Genomic DNA, 20104 nt, shown 5'->3' with positions numbered 1-20104 from the left:
CAAAGCAACTTACAAAAGAGGTAAACATAATCGAGTAACATTAGGCTGGGCCTGTTTGTTCAGCAAGTGTAATAGGACAGGTAACAAAAGTTGATTGCCACAAGTGAAGAGATATATAACTAATAATTTACAATCATTGATTACAATCAATACTGCAATTAAACTTAATAAATTAACTGACAATATAAAATATCATAGAGCAAAGATTTTTTTTCTCTGTTCATTCAGACAGATATTCACAGAACAGATAGGTCTTCAATTGCTTCTTAAATTCATTGAGGGATTCAGTAGTTTGGAAGGAGGTGGGCAGCCCATTCCACCAATGTAGCAACCTGAAGAGAGGAGTAACATGTGCCTGTCGCAGCTGGTTAAATACAAGATGGGCTGCTGTATTCTGGATTATCTGCAGAAGCATGATAGCACATGCTGGTACTCCTACCCAGTGGGAGTTGAAGTAGTCAACACACAACAAGACCAGATCCTGGACTAGAAGTTGTGTTGTATGCTCTGTCAGATATGTGATCTTGCAGATGTTGTACAGCACAAACATGCATGAACAAGGAACAGTAGAAAGGTGGTCAGAAAAAGATTGCTACTCATCAATCACCACACCAAGTTTACGTACTGACTTGGCAGGTGTTAGTGACAGTGAACCAAGTTGTACAGGGATATGGAGTTGAACAGACTGGCTGGCTGGGATCACAAGAAGCTCTGTTTTTGCCAGATTGAACTGTAGATCGTGGTCCTTCATCCAGGTTGAGATATCAGTAAGACAAGCAAAGATTCTAGCAGATACTATGCTGTCCTCCAGAGGGGGCAACAAGAATAGGTGTGTATCATCGACACAGCACTGATAAGAGAATCCATGAGATTGGATGATGGAGTGTAGTGAGGTGGTGTACGGAAAAAAAAGTAGAGGACTGAGCACCTATCATTGGGGGAACCCTGTACGTGCCCTATGTGTCTGACAACTCTCCTCACCAGGACACGCTGGATCTGCCTGAGATGTATGATTCAAACCACCTGAGAGCAGTTCTTATGATGTCATTGTTAAGAGAGGGTGGCAAGAAGTAGATGTTGTGGTTGACTGTGTCAAAGGCAGAAGAGATATTTAGCAGGATTAGGACCGAAGACACATTGGTAGTTCTAGCAAGTCATAGCTGGTTGGCCACAATCAGTAGAGCCGTCTCAGTCAAGTGGTTACTCTTGAAGACGGACTGGTTGGTATCGAGCAATCCATTCTGTACAAGAAAGGAACAGACCTGGTTAGAAACAACACATTCAAGTGTTTTGGAAAAATAGGAATGGGGAGAGAAACAGGTCTAGAGTTGTTAACTTGCAATGGATCGAGTGTTGTTTTGTTAAGAAGTGGGGTTATCAGAGCGTGTTTAAAGATGGTAGGAAATGTGCCTGAGATGAGTGAGTTGTTAATGATGTGTGTAATTGCAGGAATGAATAAGGAGGAGAGGGTCTGAAGGAGATGTGAGGGGATAGGATCAAATGGATAGGTAGTGGGATGATTGGAGAGGAGGTTGGAAACATCAGTGGCAGAGAGTGGTGAGAATGTTTGGTGATGCTTTTTAGGAAGCGAGGCATAATGGGTGGCAGCGAGGGTGAGAACTGACTGCTGATTATGGCCACCCCATCCTGAAAAAAGTGGGCAAAGTCATTAGCAGACAGTGAGGTTGGTGGAGGAGGGCTAAGAAGGGAAGTGAAAGTGGAGAACAGAGAGTGTGTTTTGGTAGTGCTGCTCATTCTAGGGTTGTTCGCATGCAGGCCTGGAAGAGAGAGGACAAACATTGTCGAGACTGGAAAGCAGAGTTGAGCATAGGGTGTCTTTGGCAGCATTGGGATAGAGAGAGGAGAAGTGGTCAGGAGGAGGGAGAGCAGAGAAGACCATGGATGAGAAATGGTTTGGACAGAGAGAGCAAGGAATTGGCGGAAGGATACAGTGGGGGGAAGAGAAGAGTGAGAAGAGGGAAACAGCAGAGAGAACTGAATGAAAAAGTGGTCAGACATATGTAGAGGAGTGATAGTTGCATTTGTGCCAGTGCAGTTGCATGATAGAACAAGGTCAATCAGATTAACAGCCTTGTGGGTGGGTGAGGTGTGGAGCTGTGTGATGTTGAAGAAAGAAGAATGAGAAAGTCAGCAGTAGGAGGGCTGTCCAAGTGGATGTTTAGGTGGGCTGATGTCATCTGGGAGGGAAGAGAGCCATTCATCCAGCTCGTCAAGGAAGATCCCGAGCAAACCTGGAGGGCGATAAACAACAACAATGGGCATGATAATTGGAGAGGAGACAATAATAACATGAAATTAAAAAGTAGTGAACTTGCATGCATTACCCAGAGGGATCAATTTTCAGTTCTTAGAAGTAAGAATATCTGCCCCTCCCCCACCCCTACCAGTGGGGTGGTAGGAGTGGGAGATGTTGACGCAGAGGAAAGTGCTGCTGGCATTACTATGTTTTCTTGTCGAATCCATGTATCTGTCAGAACCACCACTTGGAGACCCCTTTGGGTGGCGAAAGCTGGAATAAAGTCTGCTCTGTTGACTGCAGACTGTCAATTCCACAAGCCAAAGGAGACGGGTTGTCTGGATTTCTCCTTCTCCTACTAAAGGAATGAGAGAAACATCTTGTGTTAAGAACAGGGATTAATTGTAGACACATGCTGAAGATGATATTGAAGGGAAAGTAAAAGGTACCTTAGTCAAATAGGAGTGGCTGTTGTCATGTCCGTTGTTCTTGATCAGTGAACTCACACAGATAGACTCGTAGTCTTTACATAAGTAGGTCTTCACACGGGGAGGGCTGCACACAAGGGCTGATACTTGCACAACAGCACCCTAAGTCTTCTTAAGTATGGAGCAGCAGTGAGCCCAGCTGCCAGTGACAAAACAATTTGAAACAGAAGGTAAGGGGCGTCACTTATTAAACAGCATGATACTATTCAGTAGCAGACAACCAAACAAAGATGTGTGTCGATTGCTAAACTAAAGAACAATGAGAAGCAGTAAAAATCAACTTTATAACAATAATAACTAAGAGCAGAGAACTATATGTAAAGCACAGATACAATCACTAAAATAAACCCAAGCTTGAAGCACTTACCTCACCCAAACAGATGCCTATGAGCCTATGAGGTAGTTACTCACCTCACATTAGGGAATAAAAGACCTGCTAATAAACCAAATGCATGACTTTGGAATATGGGAGGAAAACAGTGTCCTTGGAAAAAAACACTCAAAACACAGCAATAATTATAGCCTAAAAATATCCAACATTGTTCCTGATAGATAAAGTCATGTATCTCTCACAATAAGATTTTTGAACTAAATTATCCTGCTGTAGTTTCCATATACTTATGTTATGATACCTCTGGGGGCATCTGTCACAATGATTTCATGCTTCAATTTGGAACTGAAAAAGATTGTGTCTGAAACATTTATATTTAATCTGTGATTTCTGGTTTTATGAATTTTCGATATAATAGACAAGATTTGATACTGGAAAGGCAAAGATATAATGAACAAATATCAAAACAAGTTAAAGGTAGTTTTGTTATTTTGGTTGTATCCACAAAGTTAAATAACCAGTATGTGCATGATGCTAAAATTTATATATAACTTTGACCTAGTGATGTCATGTGTCCCTTAGTTTTGGTTGCACTTACGTAACAATGGCAGAGCAGCTGTTAACAGAAAGGTCTCAAAATGGCAGTGCCCACACGATAAACAAGATTGGCTCCATGGGTGAATGAGGTTAATTTTTAACTTCATTAAAAGCATGCTAAAACAAAAAATAACTTAACTGCTGGATTCCTTGACCTGCAAAGCCATCAACACAATGTTTCATTTTTTTGATGAGACCAATGAATCACTGTAAATAAAATAAAAACAAAAACCAGATCATGGCAATATCATTGACAAAGGACTGGAATACTTCAGGAGCATTTACTAGTCCACATGATACATCCAAATGTCCCAATGAGCTGCTAAATGATGCTTTCCACCTGAACACTGCTGTATTCTAATGAAGTGTTGAGCACCGTGTAGATCCAATTTTTATAAATTCATACAACATGTGAGTTAATATGATTGAGATCTGGGGAAGGGGGGGATTATTCTTAATGATTTTTTTTCATTGAATATCAAATTCAAGTGTTAGGATTTTTGACTTTTTATTTCTTTTGGTTTTGACTGTTTTTTTGCCTTATATTTCTATAGTGGTTGCTTGGTTTTCTTGGCGTTTTATGCTATTTGACTACTTTGTCTATTACTTGACTATATTGTTGTCTAATCTCTAATGGAATCTTTGCATTTCTTGGTACAATTTTTAAAATATTAAGATTGATTTCTTTAGTGTTTCGGCCCATAGTGTCTCCTACAAATTATTACAGTCAAACAAAACCACTGGTTGGATGTTGAATGTCAGTCAGATATGCCTTGCTTGGTTCTAACATATGAGTCCACACCTATGTTCTAAGAGAATTTTTGGGGAACTAACTCTATTCCATTATATACAAGCATCCATTGTAATTCAGCAGTAGTGTATTCAAAACATTATATTATGTTTCTAGAACAAATCCTCCACAACAGGGGTAAGGAAAATGCTGTAAATGAACATAGGATCATCCATAAAGTGGTTTGAGATTGCAAGTGTTGAGAAGCTTTATTCAAAGTATAAATTAATTGTCCATATATTGTTGGCATGAGGCTCTTGTCCTGATAATTAAAATAAGGCCTACCAAGCATACTTTTGATTGAACCCTTTCAATTTCTCTAAATACATGTTCTTATGGTAAGTAAAAGCAAATGACACATGAATTGGCCCTGGTGAGTATTTGTGTGTTCACCCTGTAAGGGACTGGTGCACCATCCAGGGATTGTTCCTTTCTTGTGCCAACTGCTTGCTGGGGTAGGCCCTAGCTTCCCCATTACTCCACTCTGGATAAGTGGGTTTAGAAGATGAATGGATGGGAGATGTCTGGCATTTTCCAGTCAATGATGTCTTTGGTGTAAGTGGTTGGTACCAGTAGAATGCTTAATGCACACAACAATGTCCAATTCAAAGACCTCCAGTTCAAATAGGAATTTTGGATCAGCTTTTCTAGGAATAGGAGCAGAAGTAAATATCTTTGCAAGATGATAGCTTTCTCAGAGTACTAAGGCTTAACTAAGTACTTTTATAAGTACAGTTATGAATGTAAGGATAAAATTAAAAGTATGGATGAATTTGTTTTAGTTGTACACAAACCTAATAAATCTCTGCATCCATTTCACTGTTACAGGGACAAACAAACTTAGCCTTTAGTTTAGCTCTGCCCGTCAAATGTCCTCTGCTAGAGTTATCAAAACCAAAGAACAGGAGTGAGGACTTCTGAAAGTTACTTTTTCAAAGTTTTGGAACTAGCTCATTTTCTACAAATCTACCAAGGGCTTCCTGGAATTGTTTAACATCAGACTAGCACAATGAAAACCAATTTGGATTTGACAATATTAACACTTTAAGCAAACAAGAATTGACAAGCAATGCTGAGCTGAATGACCTGTTTAAAAATATATGCGTTTACTTCTGTCCTGTAAGTTATTCCAGCATAAATTTACCTCACTTGTAGTAGGTTTTGAAGTAACATACCCTTGAAACAAGGGAAAGCATGGATAGAGAACAGATTGATGAATAAAGGTAAACATATTTCTTTACCAGAGCTATGAAAGTTCACTTAAACAGCCAATTTAAAATACCACTCAACACACAATCAAAGTAAAACACCAGATAGTCATTACAAGTATGTGTTTGCTATTCACAATGAATGTTTACCCTTCTCAGAAACCTGCATGTTTTGTTGTTTTATTTTTGTTACACTAAGCACATTTATCTGACCACATCTGAAAGTGATCTTTAAAGGAATAGCAAACGCATTGTAATGTGATGCAGGGAAGCCAGGCTGGCTGTTTTGTAAGCTTCGCCCTTTCGTAGCTTCTTTATGTCTTTCCCTTTTTTTACTTAACCTCTTGTCAAGCCTTTTGGATTTACATTCTCAAGAATGACATTTTCCACTTCATTTTTCCTTGTAATAATTTCCAATTTATTTATCCTTCATTTCTCAGGGTGACAACCAATAAACTTCAGGTGTAACAAAATTCCTTAGTGTCTCTTTGTGATAAAATGTATTTAATCTTTAAGCCTGCTTTATACTGTGCCCAACTGATACATTCTGCTTACTTATCAGTCACTGTTATAAGGCTGAAACAGTAGCTGGTACCATCCTTCTGGAAATCACAATGATATATAAGGGTCATACTTTAATGATTTCTTCAGCAAGAATTAATTTTGTATTCTTAAATTAGCAAAAGAAAAATAAATATGCTGCATCATAATTGCCAACAATAGCTATTGTGTTTTCATGGAACAAGAGAGGTTTAAATTTAAATATCTTTTTTATCTGCAAGCGTTAGTGCAGAATGGGTGGATATCACATAATGTACCTAAGTGTTACTAATTCTTGTTTTCACATCATTGCATAATGGCACATATTGCACAAAATATTTATTTTAATGACTATAGCTGTATATTTTCCATTTTATTTTTGCACTGACAAATTGACTGCTGAAATTGCTTGACTGGGACATGTAGGATTACTTCATAATAAAAATAAGAATACTGAATAATTTCACTGGAGGTCTGGAGACAATCATCTGTTATTTTGGTAGAATCATAGTCAGGCAGAATGTACAGTACAGAGTTTCAATGGCCTGTCTCTATGATAAGAGTACATAAGAATAAATATTTATAATGGAATGCTGAAATTTAGTAGATCTCCAACCACTGTCATTGACACACTTGAATGCTGATGCCCAGATGTGAATTGTCATCTCTGTTCTGTAGACAACTAAACAATAATCACTGAAAAAATGTTCAATGAAACTCTTGTATGTTTGTTTTACCAACACACACCATGCTGCCACTTGGCATGAATCTAGATCTGTAGGCTATGTAAATTAACATAAAAATCATCATATGATTTATGTGCATATCTGTCATTAAACCACTGTCTATATATGATTCACTATGTGTGGCAGCATTATCTATAAAAATAATATATAGTCTGAATAAGCACGTGCTGCTGGCACTGGTCCATATTTTGAATCACTGCAAATACGTACTCAAAGAAGATGATTTCAGGGCATACTGACGACTGTAGCTATTTCAGACACTTGACACACATTCTTGCAGAGCATCATTTGATACAAGCCATGTCAGAATATAACCTTTGCAGAAACAGAGATTGAAAAGTAGGATAATATGCAGCCTGAAGCTACGGAAATTTGGCGAATTGGGGGTACACCTGATGGAAATGTCAAAACTCCACCCACGACGGGTGAACAGGAAAAGTGTCCTTACCTCCAGAAAAGAGTACCAAGAATCTGTGGTAAATTATATCACTCCCAGTTTACTTTCCTTGTCATAGGACCGCGTCAGAAATGTGGAAGACATTGTTTTCTTAAATTGAAAACTTTGGTACTTCAATGGGGACCTATTTGGCGATATTGGAGGATTTTATTTTCACACTGGGACTCATGTCCCATCATTCCCATTTTAAAAGACAAGAACAGGGCAGGTGTTTTTTTAAATTTATAAAAAATGCTTCACTTTAGAACACAATTTAATGTGTGAAATTAATACAGTCCATGATTGTGAAGAAATAACTGATTTGAGAAATGGCAAACATATCCTTTAATACTATCCACTAGCATAAAAGTTTTAAGATTAGAAATCACAGCATTTAGAAAGACCTATTATACCAAGAGAGATGTAATAGAAATAATGCATTATAGCATAGTTTTCATTTTTAGAGTTCTAAAAAGACTCTGTTTTTTGTCCATCTGTAAGTTCAGTCTGTACTTGTTTTTACTTGTGTTGTATTTACTTATTGTATAATGAAAGTTAAATAAATGTGCTTTCCTCGCTCATATCTTTTGTTGCTTTTATACTCGGTGAGAAATGATCTCATTAGGGCATACTTACCCTATCGGTCACTGCTCCTCTCTGTACACATTTAAAATAAACAGTTCATTAATTAACTACTGATCCTCTCATGTTTATTCCATGACAGAAACCAGACTAGACTGGAATATTATTTTCATATATCGAATCATGAATGTTTTTTCAAGGAAACAGCATAATCTAACAGTCTAAAAACTGCTCAGAATCACATTTCCTTTTTAAGCAGGAACACAATGCAATGGTTTGTCTTGTTGGAAAATATTTGACAGATCACAAATAGGATTTCTTTCTGTTATATTTGAAAGAGGCTTGGCAGAGCAGTACCAGAGAAGATATTCAGTACCTGGTGATGTCTACAAATCGCAGACTTCTGGCAGTCATTGCATGCAAGGGATAAGTAACAAAGTACTAAATATGACTGTGTTAATAGACCTGCCATTGCTACATCCCAAATATTATGGTGCTCTGAAATGGAGGAACCATGTAGAAAAAGTGTTGTCATTTATACATAGTGTGACAGAAATGTATGCAAGTACCCTTAAATTAAAGTCTGCAATGTGCACTTTAATCGGGTCTGAATTGTTTGATTTGTAATTTTAAACTGTGGAACAGAGGAGTAAATCAAGACAAAATGAGTCTTTGTCCCAAACATTATGGAGGGCACTGTAAATACAGAAAAACAATTACCAACAGTATTTTTCCACAATTTCCATTCCATTAATGTGCTGCCAAAGAAATACACATCCTAATACATCAGAATTCTTGCTCATGCTAAAGGAACTGTAGATATATAGCCCCAGTCTATGAAAGATGTTGCTGATTAGGTTGAGAACAGTATGGAAGACCATAATCAATACAGTAAAGCATATTTGTGTTATTTGTTATTTATATCACACTCTCTCTGTTTTTTCTTTGAACTTTCCCAAAGTTATAGTAGAATGTGAAGTTTGTGTGTAGTTTTGTGTTTTTTTTTTCTTTGCATAAACTCCTGCAAATGGTGGATGAAGATGAAAGGTAAAAACAAAGGTCAGGTAGTAATTGATAAATTTGATTATGTCTGAAAATACAAACGAGGAAACATGACCTCAATCAGTATCAGTGAAGGTGCATGTAACACAATTTTCTACTGTGACACATCAGGTAGTAAAAATATATTTTTAATGTAACCTTGCATCAAGACAAAAACACTACATAATAAGCAATACAATAATTGATGAGATATAAATACAGTACAAAAATACAATGCTTATTATATTTCTGCTTACAGTTCTTTTTTATTTAGATTGTTCTGCTAAAGTGGTGAGTCAGACTTTTGAATTTTATTTCCTCATATCAGGATTCGAAATACTGAAATGCTCACACTTACTCACTTTCATTGTCTATTTTATAATAAACTATCCTTCATAAGAGAACAAAAATGTCCTAATGATTACTAAATCAGCAAATTACCACTTATTATTTTATTGTCAACTTTATCCAAGGCAACATACAATATCTGAGATATAAAATTGGTTGCATTTCTTTTGTGCTTGCAATTGGAGCACAGGCAGGTGATGGGTCTTGCTTATGGTCACAAAGTGTCAGAAGTGGGATTGCAATGCACACCCTCAGAGTCTGAAGTCCAAAACGTTCATGACTACACCACACTGCCTGCCAAAGGTTTTATTTTATATATACTTTTATTGATCTTTTTTTTTTTAAAGCATATTTTTTATTAATCTGCAGGCAGGTTTTTTGTTAACTGCATCAAAATCTTACAGGCCCATTCTCTTATTTCCCAACCAAAAGACAAATCCAGAGTTTTGCTTGCCACTGTAAAAAAATGTAAGTTGAGAAAGCTTAAAAAAAAATAAAGCAACGAGCTGCACAGCTTTTTTAAGTTAACTCAACTTTGGGGCAATTTAGTTGCATAAACTCAATATTGGAAGTAATACAAAGGTTCCATCTAATTGAAATTTTAAGTTCAGTAAACTCGTCTGCAGTTATCAAAGGTACTTTTAATTTTAAGTCAAACTTACTTACATCCTGTAGTTCAGCATACCTAACATTTTAAGTGTTGGTATTATATGAGTGTCAATTTATTAGACAAATTAAACTGTGTGTATAGAAATTGCTTTAAACTTAATAATTCCTATCAGTTCAAATTCAATGCCCATTAGTTGAGTACACTTGAAAATACTATGCAACTGGTTGCTTAATTTTTCCATTTTTAAAAACGTCAACATACATTTCTGCATTTGTAATAGCTATTTAAGTAAAACTGTTTAAAGAAATCTAATTAAAATGACAAGACAAAAGTTTGAAAAAAATAATATTTATTAAGTCAACAAGACTGCAAAATGCTTTTATATACTGTACACATTTTATATTTATATACAGGCACATTTCTGTTTTAAATATCAATTCCATAAATTCTATTTTGAAAAAATAATGTCATCAATGAGATTTGAGTCAAAACAGAAGCACATAAAGTCAAAGTGTAAACGATTTTAGGGTGAATCTCTCTATGTTTTTAATGATTCAACCATTTTAAACATTCTCAATTTCTGTAGCATATTAGTATAATTTTTTTTGGTGTGACAGTTCAGAACACTGAGCATTTATGCTTAAGAAACTAAAGGCATCTTCTTGAGGTAAAGTTTCTATTCCCAGATTAGCCCAACAAAATAAAATTTGGTCAATGTTGTTCAACTACAACCATTAAATCAGTAATGAATTAAAAATATAATATGCAGTTTTGAACAGAGTGAAGAGGTGCCATGCTTGCAAGGGCTTGTCAGGAACATGGGCACCACTAACATGGCTCAGGAAAGCTTTAACTCCTGCATAAACTTTGAAGAAGAGAAAGAGAACCAAACCAGCAGTAGAGGACTTGAACATGCCACTCTGGTAACTGAGGTATATGCAGTAGGGTGGACATAAATTCAATATGAGCCTTGTTCTCCTAGACCCAGCACATGACATGGAGGCCTGATCCTCTAGAGGGAAGTTGTGAATACCTGGGAAGGGCAGGCATGAGGTTGTAGAATCACTTGACAGTAGATAACATGAAATCACTGGAGCCAGGTTCTCTGATACTGAGCAAGTCCAGGACAACTAACACCCCCTTAGATGGTCAGTTTCTTAACAGCACAATTGCATGCTACCTGCCGATGAAAGGAAAGATCAGTATTGTCCCACCCTGTTAAATTTTCCAGGAGTCACTCACTAATTGGAAACCAAAAGCCAATTCATGGCAATATGTTTCCAGCTCTCAGTCAAGTAATCCTGGAGCCTTGTGCCAGCCTTCCCTGGTCCTCTCTTTCACTTTGTACCAGCAGTCCTCTTAATTTCCCTTCTGGGATAGCCAGCACATTTGTGTAGCAAACACAATCTATCATTGTAACACTAGCATGTAGCGGATCTCTGTTTCTGCTCATGTTGTTCTCTCTTCTCTGAATGCCTTACACGGGAGTGACTGCTGCCCAGTACAATCCCAGTGATCCCCCATCTTTGCAACCTATTGCCACCCTTTCACAATACTTTGAAACACATGAGGAACAAGGAACTTATTCCATGCTGAAAGAAGAAGAATAAGAACACAACATATGGCCTTTGAGCCATTATCAATTTCCAGTAAACAATATACTTGCTTTTTTTTCCTAATCTTTCTCTCATCTGATGAACATTTCTTTTCAGCAGGAATAAACACACTACTTGTTTATAAACCATATGTATTTTTTTTTCTCTTATGCAAAGGATACTTTAGGAATAAAAACAAAAAAGAAACAAAATAGAAATAAATGTGGAAATAATTAAACTAAAACTGACAAGCATCAAAAGGTATCTGTGATTACTGCAGACGTTTGTTTTTCAGAGACTGCACTCTTGCAGAGCACTGGGATCCTAGGTTCATAAACACCTTTTGAATCACCTCAAAAGTATATTTTAATTCCCTGGGATACTCAATATTTAGTACATAGAGTACACCAAACAGGTTTGCAAATGCATTGGGCAGATCATCCAGCACAATCTGCTCCTCCAGTACAATGCCTGTTCTGACAATATTGGGGTTGGAATGGACAATGGCAACATCATCCTCAACAATAATGATGATACCCACTTTCAGGCCTTGGGTGCAACTTTCCTCTGGGTCTGTTTCCTGAAATAAAAAGAGAGAATTTGTGAAATAGAACACAATACAATAAGATCTTTATATATAATATGCTACCATGGCTGTTTGTTTGTCTGTCCAGTATTTTAAATCACCTGTAGCTTACAAACCATTTCACCTATTGACCTGAAATTTGGTACACATATACTACGTGATGTCTACTATCCGCTTTCAGGGTGATGAATTTTATTACTCTTTTTATTTTTAGTTTATTTTATTGTAGAATCAACTCTTGGCAATGTGCAGCAGGGTGGCAGTGCAGTGCATGCGTATGTGCATCGTTCTCATTCTCTACCACCTTCGCGGTCACTTCCCCTTTCTCTTCATATCTTTAATCATTCTTGAGGCAGATTGAAAAATTAAGAAAAACGTACTAAGTAATTGCAACACAAAAACTAACTTAATCAGTTTTAACGCGAAAGGATGCCAACAAAATAAGAGAAGCAGCAGGCCGCTAGGTTGGAGAAAAGTTCTGCTCAGGAAGCAGCAAGTGCATCAACCTCTGAGCAAACGAATGCTAAACAGAGACAGAGAAAGAGGATGAAAACTATGAATGCTCAAGTCAAGTGTGTTCACTGGACATTATCGTGCAGTACGCCATTACTGGTACAATATAATATGGTAAAAAGCCTACCAAAGTATAACTCCATTCTCTTGATTTAGCCAAAACCAATAAAGAAATACTGCACTAGAAGTAAAAACCATGTGACAAACATGTGGAGATAAATGCAGACTATCCATTAGCAGTCTTTTCTGTCTTGAGACAAATCTTTACTTTTTTAAAACATGTATGTTACTGTCAATGTGAAAAACATCTAAAATACTTTAAAATTCATCAGATGACATTAGATCATTAATTTCCCATTGCAAAAACAATAAGATCGATTACCAGACAAGTCCTCAGCAGAATGTCAGTCTTCTCCCTCAAAAATAATGGGAGTCCTTGAAGAGCTGTATGTTTTCCATGTACAAGAACATCAGTGGTCTGGTTAGTCAATAAAAAAGGAACATTATAAAAGCAATTTTTTTTACAATACTGAAATTTTTTAAAGTCAATGAATCTATTTCAGCCCTTGGTTAGAGAATACAAAAATATTACCTGTTCATCAAGTCTGTCCAAAAGTATTTGAATATCCTCACTAAGTACTTTCTTGCTCTGTACAACATAATCAGCTTTGCCAAATATGTATCCAAGGATGAAAAGAAAGTCTTCTTTAGCTCAGTTCTTGCGATTCTGTAAAACTCTGTACAAATCTCTTGGTAAAACATGTTTGTCTTTTTAGTTTTGTAGCAAAAAGGTGTTCATTAATTCAAATGACTGCTACATTTGGTGCTTATGTATATAATCTACTGCATAAATGTTTCAAGAGACTTTTGAATAGAAATGCTGTAGGCACAAAAATATAACCTACCTGTTCTTGCAAGAATAGCGCAGGCCATCTTTTTTGACATTCTGAACCAGGGGCTCTTCCTCCACTATCTGTTTCCAGCACAATGAAAATGTAATTTCCATTTTTGAGTTAATAAATATCATGTTGGGAAGTTTATTCTTCATTTCCTCTTCTAAACCCTGCCTTTCCTTTTCTAATGTTTCATCAGTATTCCCAGTTGAGTTGTCTGGGAGAAAATTCACTTCAGCTCTTTTTGCTTTTTTGAAAGGACATTTGCACTCCTCTCCCTTCCTTTTATGATTTATAGTTACTTCAGTGCAGCCTGCTGCTCGTAATTTCTGGCAGTAATTTCCTAATTTATATTTAAGACTCATAGCCCACCCTTGATAACCTTGTCCTGACCCTGCATCTTTAAGACATGGATATTTTTCAATTAGTGAAATGGCCACCAATTCTATTTCTTTAGTGCTTGGGTAGGCCTTATGGGCAAAAACAGCTTCAGCTATTTTATCTAAGATGTTTATTTTCATCTCTTGTGGTATAGTCAGAAGTGTTTTATTCTCTCTATATATATCATTCCCTTTGGAAAGTTTCAACTCAACATCGTAAGAAAATGATGGAATGGGGAATGGACAAGGCCACTGCTCTGCATTCTCATACTGTATCCGTAGTACCGATGGGGAACTCTGGTGTGAACTAGTGGATGAGGAGGATGATAAACTAGCAGTGTCCAGAGAGGATATGGAAGACATCTCCTCTGATTCTCCAAGAGCATTCCAAAGTATTTTCAATACTGCCCTATCTGCAGGAAGATCTGATGTATCAGTCAAATTGTAAATTTCATGGCCAAATTCAGGAACTTCAACCTGAAGCAAAAATTCATCTTTAAACTGTAATTTCTGTTTAAGATTTTCTTTTAGCTAATCCACCGACTCGAGTGTTTCTGAAACCTCTCCTTATATTATTAGGAGCTATAATTACATGCATCAACATCTGTAGGGGAAAAAAAGACATTTCAATTACATGATTGTTAAAACAGTGTGAAATAACATGTATACAAACTGTGGCAGTTGTGACTCCAAGAAAATCATCACACTGATAAACAGCACTTCCAAGGCTAAATATAAAACCGACAAGATAAAAAAATAATTTAAGGCAGTCATTCACCCCATTCCCATCCTCTCAAAAAAAGGCACTGGTGTGCTGTCAAAAAATCTCTAATAACTTCATAGTTAATTTATAACTCTCAAAATAAATAACATTAGTGCATTTAAAAAGAATCAGAGGCAATTTTGAACCATTTACTTTAAATAGAAAAAAAATGCAGGATTCTGCTTTTAGTCCTCATGATTAGGCCTCACCTCAAACTGATAGTTTTATTTGCAAAATACAAAATAACTACTGTCCTTTAAATATTAAAGACGTGTTTACTTACTTTAAAAAAAAACAATCAATGAATGAGAGATCTCTTCAGAGAAATCAGTGCCCTCCTTCCAACTCTGTGAGCTGTCAAAGGATGGTAATCATTTAGATCTTCCATCTCAAGGATTTCCACTGCAGTTGTTTCAGCAACCTCATAACACCTATAGTGTTCTATATACCAAAACACCAGGTTTTGGCACAAGCATGAATCCTTGTTGGAGTCAACTAAAATCCACATAATTTTTAAGAATTCTGGCAAACCACTACATTGCCCAGCAGATAAAATCATGCCCTTTGTGAATTGTATTCCATGCATGTGAATGTCTGCAGCTACAGATGTAAACTGTTAGTGTGGCTGTTTTTTCCATATTGCATTTCTTAGAGGCACCTCCAAGCTAGAGGTTTTGACCATTTTAACATTATGTATATTCAAAGGTGGCGGGAAAAGGTTTGGGCCATCTAAGTAGTAGGCCATCATGAGTTGATGTTTTGTTGCCAGGGTGACCAAAATGTTCTTAAAATTGTGAACATCATGCACTATCCTTTTAAAAAAAACTATGCTTTGCCTCAAATCTCATGGTCCATAGTTCCACTAATGGCCCAAAACAACGGATCAAGTGAGGGTAGTGTTCAATATAGTGGTGCTTGGGTCGCAATCTCACCTCAGGAAAAGATAATAATAATTATAGTCTGTAATAATAGTCTCTAATAATAATAGTCTGTGATCTAGTATTTTACACTCAAGATAACACAATGTTGCTTATGATAATTTTGCTTAAACAACCAGCTCAACAATGTCTTTCAAATCCATCAATACCTCCCATGAAACTTCATTCTCAGGTATAAAACTGCCACTCATTAGTGGCAGTAATCGTAACAGCGTCCAGTTTTCGTGACCATTGCCACCTATAGTTCCCTTTACAAAATTGGATTTGGCAATTTTCTGGGTCCGATTCACTCTGTCTTTGTATGGGAAGCATTTGATAGAGTTATTCAGAACATCAAGAGTAAAATATCCCTTAGATATTAGATTTTTGAGGCATGCAGACAACTCCATCCATTATCCAACCCGCTATATCCTAACTACAGGGTCACAGGGGTCTGCAGGAGCCAATCCCAGCCTACACAGGGCGCAAGGCAGGAAACAAACCCCGGGCAGGGCGCCAGCCCACCGCAGTGCAGACAACTCAACTGGGACAATTCCTTTAAAAAGGTCATGAAGGAGATCTGGTGGGAACCCAGTGACTGGATGAAAGAATGACAAGTGCTTACTGAGACAGCATTCCTTTTTTACACCATGTATACTTAACATGCCATTGTCACCTCTGAGCTGTTCCAAAACAGAGTTGTGCTGCCTTACTCTTGACTGAAAATAGGTAGCAGTTTTGTTTTGTATGTCCTATCTGCTGGCCTGGCAAAACCAACACAACTTCTCTACACAAAAGCTTTCCTGAAAGCCAGCAAGGCTGTGTGCTGCAAGATTGTTAGCACAGACACAAAACACAGTTCCTTTTAACAGAACAACTGCACATATTGCAACTGTATGAAAACAAGGTTTTCGTACAGTAGTAAAATTAGTTTGACATTTGGACTATCAGGCTTCATATCTCCTAAACGAAAAGAGCAATAGCATTAAAACCAACAATGGGAATTTGTTTACAAGCATTCCTTTTTTACAGAAGTTTCCCTGTTTTTGTAAAAATCAAAAATAGTTCTCAAAATGCAGAAAAAGTCCGAAAAACGTCCGAAATTGATGCATACCACACAAAGTCAGCACCAATATATAGAATAGCACTTGTGAATTTTCTGACAGCCTTTACATTTTTTGTGACCATTATTGCTTTTTTAAATAAATTTTAAAATAATGCATAACTTATACCAATGCAAAGTCAACTGTGTTAAAGATAAAACAGACACAAATCAAGTACATTTCACAACTCATATTTTGCCTTTTTATTCAAACGAAGACCGTTAAAATGACAATACTGACATGTTATATTTGGGGTCTTTTATTTTTTAAATACATACCTACCATTTGAGAAGCTGTAGCGCCAGGCTACAGAAATCGGGGGTCTTTTTATACGTCGTTCTAAGGGTCTTTGATTGAACAAAAAGGCAAAATATGATATGTAAAATGCACATTAGGCATTAACCTTCAAAAAAATCAGTGCATGGTTGCGGTCTGTCTTAGCTTTTACATTGGTGTAAGTTATATTTTCAAAATGAAAAAGTAAAAGTAAAAATTTATTTATAAAGTGCCTCACAGACAAAAGTCACAAAGCGCTGAACAATAAAGCATGGAATAAAATGAAATATTAAAAAGATAGTAAAAACATAACCTTCAGATGACAGCGCTACCCAAAAGTCAGTCCGGAATAGATGCATCCCACTTTGAAACCCAAACATTCTGCCAATCTCAACAGTGGAAAACTGTTCCATAACCTTGGAATATGTTAACCCCTGAGACCGTCAGGAAACAATCCGTTACGATCCGATCCGAATTTGGCCAAAATCCAGTTGGGATTCATCCCAGAAAATAAAGACAGATGAAATCTATTTTACTAACAAAACCACTGTGCTTTCTCATGTCTGGTATCTTTTTCGTCTTGTCCGATATGTACTGTACAAACCGAAGTGCGTCAGTGTGAGCATGCATTTCTGACAGAAGCGAAGACATTTTCTGTTCACTCAGGTCACATTTCATCATTTTTTCATCATCAAGTTGAATCTTAAAGAGTGCTAGGTGATTTAAAAATAATCAGTAATATTCACAAAAAATGTAAATGCTGTCACAAAATTCACAACTTGTATTCTATACATTGGTGCCAATTTTATGTGTATTTTGCACCATTTTCGTACTTTTATTGCATTTTGAGAACTATTGTTGATTTTTACAAAAATAGGGACATTTCTGGAAAAAGTAACACTTGTAAACAAGGTTTGGGAAAATGTCGATTTTTTTACAGTTGGTTTTAATAACACTATTCTTTTTGTTCCGGAGATATGAAGCTTCAAAGTCTGAACTTCAAACCGCCTAGACCACAATTTCTCAGGAGCCCAGGTTTTCTACAAGAGAACTTTACGTCTTTCAAGAGTGCTCACACTCGAACACCCTTAGAAGTGATAAATAACACTGTACTAAATAGGAGAAATTCAACATTTGTAAAACAAACTGGAACTAAAACTTCATACACGGAGAAAACCACGTCAAACAGACCGAATCCTCGACATGTAGAATACTTTTACTTTAGTCTTTATTAAATCCTAAATATATATTCATTAAAATTGTTTATATAGTGCGTGACATAAGCAGATTAGGTAACCATACCTTATTAAGCCTAAAGATATTGCCTTGTCGTTTCAATCTGATAAAGAATTTGTGGAGCGCTTTTCTCTCGGAGAAACTGAAGAAAATGGCAATGGAGAAAGTAACGACGCTTACTTTAGCGGGAAATTACCCTAACCCAAAATGGCTCCTAACATGAGAGCATCAAAGAATGCACTTAACAATGTGCAATATCGTGGAAAACCAGTTATAAACGTAAATTATTAAGTTCCCCAAACTTTCTCACATTCCCATAACACAAAGCTAAAAACACTGAATTTGATTATTTTTTAAAGTTGATTCAACATTTTAATGAACTGCTAGTTCATTTAACTTTTCAAGTCAAGCTCAATTAACATTTTTGAAGTTTTTTTTTTTTTTTACAATGTGATTAGTCCAACTCTTAGATTCAAAGAAGTGAATCAAAGAGTTCAGTGCACAGTATAAAACTATTAGAAAACCAAGGGATACAGACTTACTAATTTAGAAAATGAAAAATAGAAACTATGAGTCTGCTTCTGGTCAGCCATGTGATTTTCAGAATGCTAAAGATAATTTAACTGGATAACTGACTTTATTTAGTAACATTTTTCTGTAACTTTTTTGCATTTACAATTTAAAACAAAACTTTTGTACCAAATAATTAAAATGTGCATAGCATCAAGTAATTTTTGGCAATCATATAATAAAGACATATTTAAAAGTGTCACACTAAATTAAACCCATATGTTTACTAAAATCTACTGTGCTGTAGGTCCTCATTATTTTCAATTTTCTTTTTTTCTTAATCAGTTTTAATTTTCCCGATGTGCCTGTACTGAACGGAGTCTGAATATTTGCCAGTTTAATGGCTTGGCTCATATGAAATAAAGAGAAAAGAAAAAAAAAACAGAATGAGTTTCAAGTAAATTTACAGTACAGATTAGAACATATGGATAATATTATACAGGAAATGCAATCTACTGCTCCGACTGTAAAAATATAAGCAAGGTGAAATTGAATTTTTCTGCATGACTACATAGCTAAATTTACCTTGGGGTTAGGCATTCTAATTTTTAAAACAGTGCTGATAGACTGCTTTTTAGATGCAATTCATAGTGATGAGGACATAAATCTTTGATTCTGTTAAATTGTGTAGCTGCCCTAACACCACAATAGGTTTTTGAAAGGCTAGTAAAGCAAGGAAATTAACTCTAAAAAGAGATACAAGAGGTATTATGTTTAGCATTGTTGTTAAAAAAATAACCAAATATTACTGTGCATAAAATACCTGAATATTGCTGAAGTCACTAAAGATTTCAGCAGTGACATGGGCAAAAAAGTTGCTCAAAGTATTGCCAGTTTTTTTTTCTTAGCCTGAATAAAGGAGATGATTGTGAAGGGCTTATCCTCAAAACCCAAAGGTTAGCTTAGTCACCTGTCTCTACATGGGCCAATCTGTATGCTTGGCCAGTGTTAATGAGGACCCTGAACAGCTAACAGAAAAACACGACAAGTCAGTTGCAGTGTGCATTCAGCACAGGAAGATCCAGTATCAGTATGTATTTATGGTAATGACTTCTGTCAGGTTAATCCCGTTGTAGTCTGAAATTCAGCTGCATAGCAGCAGATTTAAATGAGCTGTGTACAAAGACTAACTGCCACTGTGAATCTCTAGGCCAGTGTAGGGGAACAAAGTTGCAAAGTAAGTTAAATCTCTTTGTGAGCAGGTCTAACCGGTTTAAGTTTAATTGACTGAAACATTGTGTGGTATCGAATCGATCATACCAATGTTATGGCAAATAGTTATTTTACCAGCTTTCCTG

General features: G+C 36.3%; 1 long non-coding RNA gene across 1 annotated transcript; it reads right to left on the bottom strand.

Annotated features, from left to right (window-relative positions):
- Positions 1–11798: 11798 nt before the first annotated feature.
- LOC114661536 (uncharacterized) lies at positions 11799–18477 on the bottom strand. Its single transcript, XR_003717849.2, has 3 exons — positions 18303–18477; positions 13051–13146; positions 11799–12149 (listed from the first exon to the last, which is right to left on the bottom strand). It is a non-coding gene; the product is annotated as an uncharacterized LOC114661536 (long non-coding RNA).
- Between the last annotated feature and the right edge of the window lie 1627 nt (positions 18478–20104).

The sequence above is a fragment of the Erpetoichthys calabaricus genome, chromosome 12, assembly GCF_900747795.2.
Source record: "Erpetoichthys calabaricus chromosome 12, fErpCal1.3, whole genome shotgun sequence".
In the NCBI taxonomy this organism is placed as follows: Eukaryota; Metazoa; Chordata; class Cladistia; order Polypteriformes; family Polypteridae; genus Erpetoichthys; species Erpetoichthys calabaricus.
This window is presented reverse-complemented; position numbering and strand designations above follow the sequence as displayed.